Below are 14,873 nucleotides of genomic sequence, written 5' to 3'. Positions count from 1 at the left end.
TACTTAAAAGTGTGAATAATCTTTTAAAAAACTGGGCTTACCAAATAAAATGGAAATCACCCACATAAGTAGGTTGCTTTTTCAAAGAGGTTTAACAGTTTAACTGTCTTAAGGCAGAGGTGATTTGTATTAATCTGCGTACTATTACATCTTTACTCCTATTTTTTCCTACATATTGGAACTGGGGTTACTTTCTGCATTGAACTCCATCATAGAAAATAAGAGAGAAGAGTGTAATTACAGCCTGTAAGAGCTAACAAGTCTTTTGCCTTGAAGTATCAAACTGGTGATGTGTCATAGGCATTTCCAGCACAGCTGAGGTCCTGCTAACTATTTCGTTGTTCTTTGAGGCAAGCAGCTTAAGGCTTTGTTGCAAAGTGGTGGGTCTGATGGACCAGTAATCTGATACAGTAATCTCAGCACTTCAGTTTAGTCTTGTAATGTGTGCACAAGACAGGATGAAGCTTCGATCAAGTACAGGTTGAATGGTAAAACCATGGGAATAGGAAAAATACGTGAGGCAATCTGTTGAATCAAAATAAAACTACACAAAATTGGGAAATACCATCTGTCTTCTGATACGGAGTAGCTAAAGCCTTTATCAGTAGTTTATTCCTCTTGATAATTTGTTAGCATACCTTTCTGTAGATGCAAACGTTGAAGTTTTCTGTCTCAAGGAGAACCTGTCATTGTCAATAAGCTTTAATTATGAATGGGAATAAAAGCAGCACCAAATGCTTTCAGACTAGCCCTGTACTGGGGAGAATTGATGGCTCCTTGGATCTGGTGATGGTGAGCATGAATTTGTTGGGTGTTAAAGCTGATTATGCAGAGAAGCCTGCAGTATGGTTATGCACGCCTTACCCTGAGCCACACTGGAGGTACCAACTTGGTTACGCCACTGATAATGATATAAGGATGTGCTTTTGTTCTTGCTGTTCTTAACAGATTCAAACCAGAGTTGAATTCCTTGTGCTAGCTTCATTTTAATTCTAGAGAGACTTTTTTAAGTGGGAAGGTATTTCTGTCTTTTCCACTTTATGTGAGGTTTCTGAGAGCCACTATAGATCAAAGTGAATTTTCCTCCCAGGCACCAGAACCTTTCTGATAAGGGAGTAATCTGTGTGTTGGCTGAACTTTAGTCTTGGTGCCAACTACACTGAAAATTACATTTCATTGCAAGAGTAATGTACAAAGGGTTCTCTCTAGACTTTGTAGATCTTGCACAGGCAGGACATTGGCATTTAAATGCAGTTTTGTCTGTAAATGGGCATTCACTCTGGAAACACGGTTGTAGGATGCGTGTGCGCTGCAGGAGCCTTACGCTGCAGGTAACGTGGCACAGTGGGAGTGGGAGTTTGCAGCTGGAAGCTTCTGTCTTTCCTGACACGCATATCGCAAAAAGCTGAGGACTCGTTTATGGTATTGCTCTGTTGGGTGCTATAAGGCCCAGTATTAAAAAATAATTAAAAGAGAACAATATCCATTTGTTGAGCCCAGCAGCCTGGTATGCCCAAGGGTGACACCAGAAATGCTAGCTTTCTGCATGGAGCTGTGCAGCAAAGACTCGAAAGAGTTTGTGATTTCAGATAGCTATGAAAAATGGTATTTTCCTTTTAAATGGGAATGGGAGCATTGGTTTTGTTACTGACGATTTAAAAGCCGAACAATATTTTTTCTTCTCTCTCTCTCTCTCTCTCTACACATACATATATAAATGACAACATGCCAGAAGTTTCTTGTATCATGTAACACAGGCTAGTAGTGTTTCCTCTGCGACTCTAATGCTGAGGCATTTGTGAAGCTTGGAGCTTTCTCCACGTGGTTCTGCATCAGGTTTGCTTCATGTCACTGATGTTCTCTGAAGCCTGAAATAACACATTTTAACAGGCCTCACTTTCATTTAAGTTGCTGATCTGAAGGAACCATGCTTTCTGGTACATTGTGTTAATATCTTTTGGGAAGCTAGCAAACCCAAAGGAGGAGTACTTTTGGGAAGCTAAACCCAAAGGAGGAGTACTTTTAACTATTGGGTTTTGAAGTTCACCTGTGTAATGAGGTGTTTGGCCAAATTTATTGGTCTTTTATTCCTGTTTCATTATTCAATACATGTTTTTCTTCCACATGGTAAATACTTTGTATCTGAAATACGGCTGGTTCATCTGTGATGGAATAAATGTCTTTGTGAGGCTGGACATAAGCTGAAATTTTATTCTGTGTAGGCATGGTATCTGTGGTGCTTTATAAGTTGCAGATGATGAATCTGGTTAGAGCAAAAGTCTTTATCTTTGTAAAATAGATAGCTCTTGCTTAGAGGGGGAAAGTTTTCTATAAACAGCTTGCATTTTCCTCCCATCTCACTCCATTTTCCTCCCACCAATGACTTAATGAGGAAAATGCGGGTGGTTTGTTTTTTTTGAAAGTAGAAACCTGACTGCTGAGTTCTGTCTCCTATGTAAGTAGAATGAGAGAAGTGCAATGCATTATATTCTGCTAATTAATTTACCTCTGCTTTGCTTTATTATAGCAATCTGCAAAATATTTCACTTCTCTTCAGCACCACTGAAATTACTTAAATAAACAGTAGGCTTCTCTACCTGTGGGTCTTCTCTTTGAAGTTGTTAGCACTTACTCAGTATTTTACTGCAGTTGCCTGCAGGTTTTGCACTGATACCAATTTCACAAGGTTCTTTTCTGGGTTTTACGTCTTATGCCAAACTTCAAATGAAAGTAATTCTGAACCAGTCAAGTGTGAGGTGAATTAACCTTTAAAATCATCTTTAGAAAACAAAGTAAATCTTCTATGTATTCATGCTCTGTAAAGATTTTGGGTTTTTTAAGAGTTCTTTTCTTTTTAAGGCGTTTCAGCTCATTTTTTGCTGACTGCACTATATTGTCCTCTGTATCACTGCATCTGTAGTCTTTCTCCCTTACAACTGGGCACAAGGTATTTGATGCTTGTTTCTGCTTACCTCTTATAAAGAACTGTCCTCACCATGCCTGAGTAGCCATAGTCTGTGTTGTTCTTTGCCTTATATCATTAAAGCCGTGTGGTACTGTGCGAACAAACTAAGCCTAGGATTTAAAAATAGCAATCTTGTAAAAAGGTAGGAAATTTTCTTGAGGATTATTTCCTGTGTATATTAGGCAAGGAGGCTTTAAAAAATATTGAAGTTATATCTTGCACTCTGTTAACATTTCTTTTAGAAAAGGGGACACGTAACCTCCCATTCATCCATGTTTAAAGTCAGAAATACCCACTGGTATATGATGGACACTTGCCAGAGTAACTACCACCAGGTAGCAGAAGGGAAGAAGAGGAAAGGAAATAATAAATGAATGTGTAACCCCATCCTTTCAAGGGCTGGCTGGATGTCAGGCCAGGCAGTGACACACCCTGATCCACAGAAGTGCTATCTTCTAGCAAGAAAATGTTCCTGGCCAGCCAGCTAATTCTGAGTAAAATCCTGAGCGTGGCTGGGGTTGCAAGAGCTTGGCGGCTTATCAGCTTGGTAGTACAAAACGTGGAAAGTAATTGGCTATCAGAAAAAGAAAACAAATTAAGACATGGTTCAGTGGAAAACAATGGCTTTGTGGTTTTCTTTGGAATTGGAGTGTTTCTTTAGTCTCTGCCATATTTCAGTTGCTGAATGAGAAATAGACTGTAATTATAAAGAAGCATTGTTTCTTTTCCAGGCTCGCCTCTGGCCTTTGAGAGGGGGGTTTCAAGCAATACGTTGAAAAAAGTATGTGCTGAGACTCAGCTCTCTTTACTTACGTTGGTGTACATTTTTGCAGGCACCATCCTTGTTGGCCCCCTGCACATAGAAATAGACTTTATTCTCATGTAAAATCTCTCTGTACACATTGTGTCCATGTGTGTTACGGAGCTGTAACTGCAAACATTTTTGCATGCACATGACACTGAACCGGTTGGAGCGAGTCCAGAGTAGGCCACAAAGATGATCAGAGGGCTGGAGCACCTCTGCTATGGGGACAGGCTGAGAGAGTTGGGCTTGTTCAGCCTGGAGAAGAGAAGGCTCCAGGGAGACCTTATTGCAGCCTTCCAGTACCTGAAGGGGCTACAAGGAAGCCGGGAGGGGACTTTTTACAAGGGCCTGTAGTGACAGGACAAGGGGTAACGGGTTTAAATTGAAAGCGGGGAGGTTTAGATTAGATATCAGGAAGAAATTCTTCATGGAAAGGGTGGTGAGGCACTGGGACAGGTTGGCCAGCGAAGTTGTGGATGCCCCATCCCTGGCTGTCTTCAAGGCCAGGCTGGATGAGGCTTTGAGCAACCTGGTCTAGTGGAAGGGGGGGTGGAACTGTATGATCTTTAAGGTCCCTTCCAACCCAAACCATGCTATGATGCTGTGAATCTGCCTTGAAAAGTACTGGACAAAATCAGTATTAGTAAGTAGAAAAAGAAAGAAAAAAGGCTACAGAAATGGAATGTATTCTGTTTCATAAGATGTCCAAAAAAAAAAAAAGTCTCATACAGGAACTGAGAGTAAGAGAATTACCTGACTAGGATCTTAATGCAGTAGGTATTCTCAACTGTTTGTGAAATAGATAGAGGAGGTTTTGAAGGATACAGTATTATGTTCCATTCTTGTTGCTTTGGTTCTTCCTTCCCTATTCTTCTGAGTGTTCAGTTTAAAATAACTTGGAGGCCATAGCAAAACTGGATGCTTTAGCTGTTAATTACAGGAAGAAAAACTTCTGGCAACTGAGGTCTGTTTCTGAGTACATCAGAGGGAGCTAATAATACGTTTTGTGAGAACATAATGAGAATTCTTCGTGGTGCTTTTTTGGGGCACAACATGATCCAAATGGCCATGGTGCAGACTCTGAGCTGTCAGTGATGGAGCAGAACAGCATAAGGTAAATTTGTAACAGAGTGTAGTATGGTGCAGTGGGTATGTTCTTACATAAATGTGATTGCTCTGATGATTATTCCATCCAGAGGAGAAACCAAAGGAAATTTTTAGGCATCTCCTTATTGTACTTAAAGTTTATGGTTGGATTTTTACATCTTGATGAGTGAGAAATCAGTTGACCTTGTAAACTTTTAATTTCATTAAACTTGGCTGTGCCATAAAGAGGGATTCACAGTTTTGGAATAACTCTTGCTCAATTCCTTTTGAAGTTATTTAAAAATATCCTGCAGTTATGTCCCTTCTTCACAAGGGAATTATTTGCATTGTAACTCATTTTCATCTTAAAAGATATTATATTTGTGGGTTTTTATCCCTGTGAATCCTGAATGTAATTGTTTTACAGTAGCTGGAGATTGTGCTTTTCTCAGAAAGAAAAGTTGTGTACGTTTTTTGTCGCAGTACTGGCCCTTCAGTAAAATCAGAGGGAATGCAGCCAGGGATTTTTGTCAATCCATTAGTTATCCTTCATATCTCATCTTGGTGTGCATCCATACAACACGTTGCCCTAATTATTTAAAAAGAAGCCTTAATAATTTGGATATTGGACGTCCTGGACATTTTGGTTTGGTCTCATGACTGAGATGTTTGGTCAGTAACAGTGCTGCGCTGCTGGACCAGCTGCGTAGCGTGTGCTAGTGTTGCTCCTTTCTCTGGGAAAGGGAGGGGTAGAGGCAAGATCCAGCTGACCTCGCTGCATCGTGTCACTTTATCAACTGCTCAGCAGTTCAAAGCAGGGTAATAACTGTAGCCAGGGCAAACCTTCTTTTGTTTGTTTTATGGAGCTTTTCATGAAATTGCTGCAGTAGCCTATTCCATAAAAATATAATTTATGAGACCAGTGAATGTAGTTGAAAACTAAGGATAGTGAAACACCTGCTTCTTATTAGAGTCGTCTCTTCTTTGGGCTTTGTTTACCTACAGTAAAATGTACTTTCAGGGCAGCTTCCTACACTTCTGCTTTATATTATCTCATTCTTGCTAATGCTTTCACAGTCTTGTTGCTTTTGCAGCCCTTTAACTAGCTTTATGATAACATCGTGCTGCTCATCTGAATTCCTCACATAGTTCAAGAGATCAGCTGTGCCTGCACTGTGATTTTTCTCTGTGATAACTTGCGTAGGTAGTTACCCTTGTTTCATGGGTGTAACATCTGCCTTTCTACTAATTCAGTGAGATCTTTAAAATTTACCTATGAAATTATGTTATTTGCCTTGTAACAGCAACATTGCTCATATTAAAAAATTAATGTAGTCATTTTACTGTTCATGTGCCTGATCCCCCATAATTTTTCAGCCTTTTTGTTGTCAATATTTCAGGCCATGCATTTCTGTGGCCCCTAATGTATTAGGAGTGGGGGATAAGACTGTAACTCCACTCTTTCGCTCCCTCTCCACCATTATTGACTACTAGAGGTACTGAAGCTCTTTGTCATGTGTCTGCAAATTTTCTTTTCTCTATTTCTATATATATTTTTCTTTATCCATTTCCCCCTCTGGTTTGTTGTTTTGTTTTGTTTTTCTGACAAAGTGTGGACCATGATATGCAGGTGTTAAGCAGCTCCAATCTTTGGAGGATTTTCCTTCATTCATTCACACTTTATTGTTTCAGTGCAAACCCCTTCAGAAGTTCCTTTTTTCAGCTGTAGGCAGCGTGTTCTCCAAATCCCGCCCTGTTCTCGCAGCTCCCTTCTCCAGTGAGTAGAGAGGAATGGTTCCAGCAGCTCTAGGGAAGTAGTTCCCTTTTACCCGAAAGTGAGGCTGCAGAGAGCAAGGACAACCATTGCAGCTGCCCTGCACATGGCTTAGGGCAAGTTTAAATAGCGACAGGAGATGATGACAGCCCAATCCCTCCTGCCTGGTGATTTTTGGAGCTTGGAAGTCATGGGCAAAGTTAGGGAGTGCATTAATGTCAAAGCAAACAAATGGGTTCACTGAAACTGGGACTTGCAGCTGCCTCTTCCAGTTGAGCAACACCTGCTTTCACCTTCATTTCAATAAGCAAAATTAAAAGTCTCAGGCTACCTACCAGCTGGTTGTTAAAGCTGAAGCTGCTAAATGAGCAGTAAATGGTTAAATTGCACAGTTTCCAATCTTCAGAAAATTCAAGCATCTCCACATTCTTCACTCCTTCAAAACCCACTTCTGATCTCTGTTTTGGCATGTACCTCATGGTGTTGGGAAAATGAACCCATCCCTCTTACCAGTCTTTCAAGGAAATGGGTAAGAATGGTTGAGTGGTGGTATTGACGGACTTGATGATCTTAAAGGTCTTTTCCAACCTAAAGATTCTATGATTCTATGAAGGTGTCAGGAAAATGGGTAGACACTCTAGCAAAGAATTCACTGGAAACTTCCCCAGTGCTCTGGAGTGGTGTGCAAGCTGGCTGTGCTGCAGTGGAGGGCTCTGGAGTGGTGTGCGAGCTGGCTGTGCTGCAGTGGAGGACACGAGTTCTGTTCAGCCACAGCCTCCCCATTGATGTTACCATCTTCTGGATGAGTATGAGTATCTTCCTGTGACTCTGCCCCAACCCCACTTAAAACATCTCGGCTGCTTTTATAGCCAATGTCTCTCTATCAGAAGTAGGCTGACATTTCCCCCATTTTTAGGGGAAAAAAAAAAATTCTGTACTACTTAGTGACCTCCATTTTTTTTACTGTGCTTGCTTGTTCTGTCCCTGTGATTCAGAAGGATAGCTGGAAGTAGAAAAGTCTTGTTTTTTTAGCAGCAAGAAACTGCTGTTTGGATGAATACACCAAGCGTCATGCTGTGGTTTGTTGTAGAATGCACATGTGAAACTGAATTGCTTGAAAAGGATTTTTAGTGATAAGGTTAGACATTTTTAAAAGTGATTTGATTTGGGAATTTTGATAAGGTTCAGTGTAGGAATCAGCAGGATATTTAGACATCCAAGAAGAGTGCTCTTACATCCACCACATGTACCCATCACAATTGGAGCTCATTATTAATGCACTCACTGTTTCAGAAATATTGTAACACCTGGACCCGCACATTCTTCAAATGGCAGCATGACTGGCTGCCTTCCTTTACTGCAGATTGAACAAATGGTCGCTTAAAAAAAATTGACAAAATACCCACTGCTTCACTGGGCTCCATGTGGCTGCACGAATCTATTCAAAGTTGAGGTTATTACAAGACCCTAGTTGGCAAAATAAGGAGTTGGCAAACTTCTGGATGATCTGCTCTGATTCTAGTGTCATGCTGTTCTGTGATGCTGAGCCACCAGGCTTAATTTATAGGTCTCAGTGTATGTTACCTCCCCAGGACTTTTAGGTGAGAAAAAGAATTTTCATGATATTACTTCTGTGGGGTTTTTTTCAGATGGTGAACTAAGCAGCTCAGTTAGCTCAGCCATAATATTCTATCTGCCTTAGTACAACAGCTTTCCTCTTCACTGCAAATGTATTTGTCACATCAGCGGCACATGTCATGAGCTTTTGTTGTGCCCTGTGTACGCTGTGCCTTGTGCATAAGGAATGGCGAGTCCTGGTGTGGTGTCATAACGAGGCACACTCGTTCCTCCGACGTGTTGTGACTGGGCACCAGGCCAGAGACAAAGGCTTTCCAGTATCTGAGAAGTACAGTGTGCATCACTGCTTCGGAGTAGGGTTTTGCTCTGGGAAAGTCTGGATTGGTTTCTGTGAAAACCATGGGGTCAGCTCCTGATGCAGTGATGATCCTTATCGGGAATGGATGTGATCCAAAATGTGCTGGTTTGTTCAAATAGGTGTGGTTAAATGATGGTACAAGGAAGAGAAAACATTTTATTTTAAATAAAAATTATTTCCTTGCTATTTTTATGATGATTCCTAAGATGATGCAGAAATTTGGTCTGTTAATTATTGAAATAAGCTCTCCAGCTGAATGGCAGCTTTAAGCCCTTGAATGTCCTGATGTAGTGGTGTAACTTTGCCCACGCCAATGAGATTGGACACTCTGACAGTCGGGAGGAATTTGTGTGTGTTAACTCAGCCAGTTTTATGGTCTGCAAAAGACCATAATGCCAGTTTTATGATCCAAAAGCAGCATTGCTTTTCCGATAAGCCGGTGTTTCCAAAAAAAGCCTGTGAGGTGCATACCTGGAGTTCAAATGAGCCAGCTGCTGAGCCAGCACAGCAGGGATTGTGAAGTACATTTCATAAAAGCCTCGTATAGGCTTTTGGCTTTTATTTCTTTCTCCTTTTTGTGGTTTAAAGAAAAAAGTGAGTAAAAGGATTTGAAAAAAATCTTTAAAGAAGCATATTTAGGTGAGGACTGTCTGTTTGGGTGGGTTATTCCAAAGGCTTTACCACACGAACAAGATGGGAAATCTGAAATGCAGAGTATGTATCTTTCTGTACAGAGTAAATCAGAGCAGATTTTAAAGGATATATAAGCAAGCATGACTTGTGAGCCAGGAGGTCCTTCTGACAGAAAATTGCTGTCTTCCTTCTGCTCATAAGTGGTAACTATAGGACCTTCTAGCACAGAAATCAGCAGCAGGTGCTTCTTTGTCTTTATTAACACCAAGATCTTTAGTGAAATCATTCCCTCTCTGTAACCTTATTTGAGAGCTCACAAGCTCTGCCAATGCCAGAAGAGCAAACTTGCCTCCTTGGAGAAAGGGGAGAGAAATCTGTTGAGGTCAGCTGTAGTCTTTCGCATGAGTTTTCTTCCCAGTCTTTTCCTGATCCACAGCTTTGAGGTTTACAAAACCTTTCAAGTTCTTTTATCTTTTTACTAAGGATCAGTTTCATCTTGTTGAGGTGTTTTATAGTTTCTGCAGCTCCAAAGCATATATTGGAGACAGTCTAGTTTAATGTCAGGATTTTTTTTCTTTTGATGATGGGATTGTTTGCTGATGGAACGAGACTCCTCAGCACAGGTGGCCTGGAGAGCTGGAGGGACAGGTTCTCAGTTCTGCTGCTTCAGCGTGGAGCATCTCTCACAGAGGAGCACACTTTTCCCTTTGGACCTAAGCACTGTCTCCTCTTAGCATGTACTATGCTTTTTAATTAACTTGTAATTTGCCTAAATTGCTGCATGGTTCCAGTGGTTTGAGGGAGAGTGTAGCCTCTGAGTTTGCCTTTTTTCCTTTTCCTGATAATTTCAGATCCTATCTCTATAGCATACACCCCTCTGTGTTCAAAATAAGTTTGCCAAATCCTCTTTTTCTTGGTGTTTTTAGCATTCATCTCATTCACAGAAATGTTTTAGTAAGAGTCACTAAATAAAATAGTTTATTCCACCATGTGAACCTTTATGAAATTTGTAAATTACTAAGATAAGGCATCACGATGAGATGTGCTGATTACCTGTAGGATGAGAATGCTACAGCCCAACACAAGTTGTTTCAACACTTGCCTTTTTATCATTGTGAAATTTAGATTAAATGCCTCTGGTTTTGCTTTCTCTCCAATGGATTATGCACAGAATTAGTTTCTACAAGTCATCTCACTGACAGAGCTGTTGCTGTGATACAAAATGTAGTAGGTCCTTTCCGGATAAAACAAAACTCTCCCCTGACTGAGCGGTTAAAGCCACTGACATATCAAACCTCGCTAGTGCTTTGTTGCAACGCTGGGGATGGCATTTCATCCTGTCCTGATGGTGTGCAGTGCTGGGTCTGTAGTGATGCCTGCTCTGTTCCTCCTCCTCCTCCTCCCAGCTGTCACGGCCAGCTCGTGCAGAGAGAGTAGGTAGAGCCAGGCCCTGCGAAGGAGGACAAGTGTGCTTATGAAGTCTCCAGGCCCCGTTGTGTTCCTCGTGTTAACACAGCTGCAGTGATATCTCTGCCAGGGTCCCTCAAAAAAGGGAGCTGTGGTTAGTGTGGGTATGAAGAGAAGGATGGGTTTCTTTACTTGTGCCACAAACAGCGTGGAAACTGTGTTGGGATAAATTTAACTTTTCGATGCAGCTACTCAAATATCATTTACATACACAAAGTAAGGTTGGAAAAATCATATATTAAGAAAGTTTCCTGGCGAGACTTCTTTGTATTTTGCCTCCGTGGGGAAAAGATGCTAAGAACAGTTGGATCCTTTACTGTTTCAAGTACCTCATTTTTCATCCTTGATAGAGCTAATGCACAAATATTAGTGTAACTTGATTTTTTTAAATTGATGTTTGTTGTTAAAATTTTGTTGGAATGTTGATACTAATTTCATGTTTTGCTTCCCTTATCCATACTGGCACATTACCTAAATGTGTTTGAAGCCAGCTTCATCATAAATCACTCCTTATCCTCAAAGCAAGTGGTTTTATTACCCGTGTATAATGGAATGACAATATTCCACTTGATGGCTGAAAGAGTCAGCCTGTTCCTGTAGGTGAACCTCATTCTATTCTTACTGGTTCTTTTTCACCTCAGAGATTAACCCTCATTTTTTTCACAAAACAGCATCACTTTACATACAGCAGAAAGAAGCTTATGGGGTTGGTGAGGAGGTTCCTTCTCTCCTTTTTGTACTGTTGTGCCCTGTACTCATTGTCTGTGTAGGAGGTACTTCTTAGAGCTCTCGAAAGAATTTAATACTTTGCCTTTTTTTTTTTTTTGTTAAGACAATGTTTACATAAAGTCACAAAATACCTTGAAAAAGAAATGCTCCAAGCAGCTTGTTTTCTCTTAAATCCATAATTCTGATTTAATGTCCTGAATGAATGCAGATCACGTTAAACATATTTTGCTACACATTACCGTTGTGCATATGAAATGGTGGTGGTGAATTTCTTTTTCCTTCTACCATGTATCATCACAGCCGGCTTTGCTGTTTTATTTTTTTTAATGACTTTGATAGCATTTACAGTGACATAAGGAAACAAAAAATACAACCTGTTCTATATATAAAATTAAAAATGAGAATTTGGATGTCTTATTTTTGTCTGTAAAGAATTATGGGCTCTTGTTTAGCACCTTTGTCTCTGAAGAGGAATCATACAGTTCCATTACTTAATTTTCTGTAGGTTTAATATCTTGCATCTCTGGCTGATGTTTTCTTTCTTAGCTGTGTGGGAATAATGAAGGCATGCTTTGATGACAGTTGACTGTAAACATACAGAAAGTGTTTTCTGTGTAAGAAAAAACATTTTTACTAAAATACAGTTTTCAGATCCTTAACATGACCTTTAGTGTTTTCCACATGGGATGAGACTGCCTTGATGAGAGAGTCCCACTTCAGTTGCTTTAAATTCGATTTGATGTGGATTCCTGGTTTAGGAACTATATGTAATTTTCACCATTCGTTTAATGAAATAAGGCTTAAATATTTTAATACACAAGGACAGGGAATAGGCATATGGTCCTTCTTTTTCATGAATCCAAATAAATATGTTGTTTCCGTCTTAGCTGATAGACATTTCTGTAGCAAAAAATGAGGTGACTTTTTAAGTGCATCTGGGAATCGTGGAACACCCACAGCCTTCCCTGAGTTAAAATGTGTTTGCCTTCCATCTAACAAATGCGTAAGGGCATTACACAAACTGATAGATTTATTGTCCCTTATGGAAACTGAACTGGTAAGCTCCTGATGTGAAGAAACGACTGGTATTGAGGCAATTCCAATTCTGTCTCTGTCTTTTGGATATTAAACTTGACACACAGCTGTCATCCATCGAGCCCAGCAGAGAGTCGAAGGAAGCCTTGCTGCAGTTGTCAGTCAGCAGACTGCGAGTCAGCATGCATAAGTACACAAATAATAGCTAAAAAATTTTTTTAACCCTTTATAGTAAGACCAAATGCTAAGCTAGAGGACAAAGCTCCTTCTTGAGTCTTCACTGCTGCACTTACTTTGTGCTCACTGACAGTATCAGGTGGTAATACAGTACTTTTCCTGGTTGTGATGCATGTGGTTAAGAACTATCTAGCAGCAAATCCTCAGGAGTGGAATGCAGCAGTAGTTGGATCATCTAGGCAAATGGCTTAGCACCAGGACAGACTGTGAGAGACGTCACATGAGCTTCTGCTCTTCCAGACCAGATGGGACATTCCACGTGCAGAGGTGGCTCTGGGCATGATGCAGCTGCCATAGTGAAACCTGGAACTTGCACTGCTTCTCAAGAGCCAAATCTAACGCAGTAACATCCTTTCCTCTAATAAAAAGGAAGAGGACTCCTCGGTTTCTTCAGTAAGTTGAGAGCTTCTTTAGAAATATATGTTTGGGAGAACGTAGCAAATTTGTGTTGAAAAACAGAACATCTGAAACTTCCAAATCTCACTCAGAAGAGATTACTGATTTGGAAATGGCTCTGCAGTACTTACCTCTCCCTCTTTTTATGAAGTTCAGTTAATGTCTCCCATTGTACATCACAGCCAAGGAATCCCTAAACGCAGTATGTTTTACCCAGCACGTAGGAAGACCAGGACAGAAATCTTGATAATCCTTAAAAGGAAAAATAAAACAAAAAAAAATTTTACATATAGCTTGTAACTTTTTCTAGTTCAAATTCTAGGGCATGTTTCAACAAAACAGGCTTTTTATTAAGGCGGGCGAGGGGTGGGAAGATTCACACTTCTCACTTTTTTTTGACTAACCTTTGTGTATTCATCAAGTTGACCTAACAGAAAAAACTTGAAAATTCAGCAAATTGCTTAGCCTGATTTCCATAAATGTTGTCAAAGGAAAGGCAGCTGTTTTGCATGCTAATCTTGTTTTCCATTCTGCTCTGTTGCTACAAAACCCTGAATAACACCAATGGCTGCATGTTCCTTGTCTTGTTGAAGTCCAAACGATCACCTTTCTTGAGGATTGTCAGATCTAACAAGGGTTAAAGCATTATTTTAGTAATAAGCAGCTTTGCATATTCAGTAGTTGTAGTACAAATGGAAATACTGTTTTCTTCATTAATTATGCCAGCACTTGGGAATGAGCTGGTGGGAAAGATTTGCACTTTTGCTCATCTCAGAATAAATTCAGATGACTTCTCTGGACAAATTGTTACCCAGAATGACCTTATTACATGGCAGTAATAGGGAATGTTTTTGAATTCGGAGCAGAGTACAGGACAATGTGACTAATTGTGTGGCATAACACTCAACATAAAATAATGACTCCCATGGACACCAGGGAGCACGTTAATTAGGGGAATGATTTGTAAAATCAGATGCAAAAAGCAAGCAACTTCTTTTTTTTCTTACATTAAAAAAATAAGGCAATGCAATAGACCTTAAGGCATTTGTGTTGTGTTTCCTGGGAAATATTTCTATGTTATGCTTTTGTATATTATGCTTGTAAATGGAGATTTGAGCAGCAGGTTCTGTTTACATAACTTTCTGCCAAACCATAATAATGTCAACTGGCAGTAAGGGTGTTTGGCCCCCAGTACCTTGGTATATTGTAAATCCGTTATTTGAGTATAAATAGATTTCTCACCCTACAAATCGGTTTAGAATTGGGTCCTGATTTTGAACTGCAAGTTTCAAATGGGGCAGTTATTTAATCTCATTGCTTAGGGAATAAAAGAGCCCAGAGTGTTTTATATTGCAATTGGATATAGTGTGGAACAGCAAAACCCAGGTAGGTTTTGGAGCTTTCCTTGCAGAAACCATAACCATCCTGGACCCTGCAAAACATTAAATCCATTCCAAATCTGAGGAATGTAGGTTATTCCTGTGTTAATAGTTCAGTTAAAAAGATGGGATACTAAACTAAATTCACTGAGAAGTGAATTATCAGTAGAAAATATAAACAAGTTAGTTTTATTTTTTTCAAATAATTCTCAGCAGTAAATCAAAACTTATTTTCAGTATGGAGTTGGGGCTTGATTGCCATGACAGTGCTGGTTATTTTTATGGTTTTGGAAGACAAAATGAGAAGAAAAAGTGTTAAAATGTGGAAGAGACAGAATTCCTGGTGACATGCTTGGCATCAGAAGGGGTGGTCCATGAAAGGATAGTCAAGGCTAGGAGGTCACCCGTAAAATAACAGCTACTGGTTCAGC

This window comes from Eurypyga helias, unplaced genomic scaffold (assembly GCF_000690775.1).
Source record: "Eurypyga helias isolate BGI_N326 unplaced genomic scaffold, ASM69077v1 scaffold22212, whole genome shotgun sequence".
Classification (NCBI taxonomy): domain Eukaryota; kingdom Metazoa; phylum Chordata; class Aves; order Eurypygiformes; family Eurypygidae; genus Eurypyga; species Eurypyga helias.
This window is presented reverse-complemented; position numbering follows the sequence as displayed.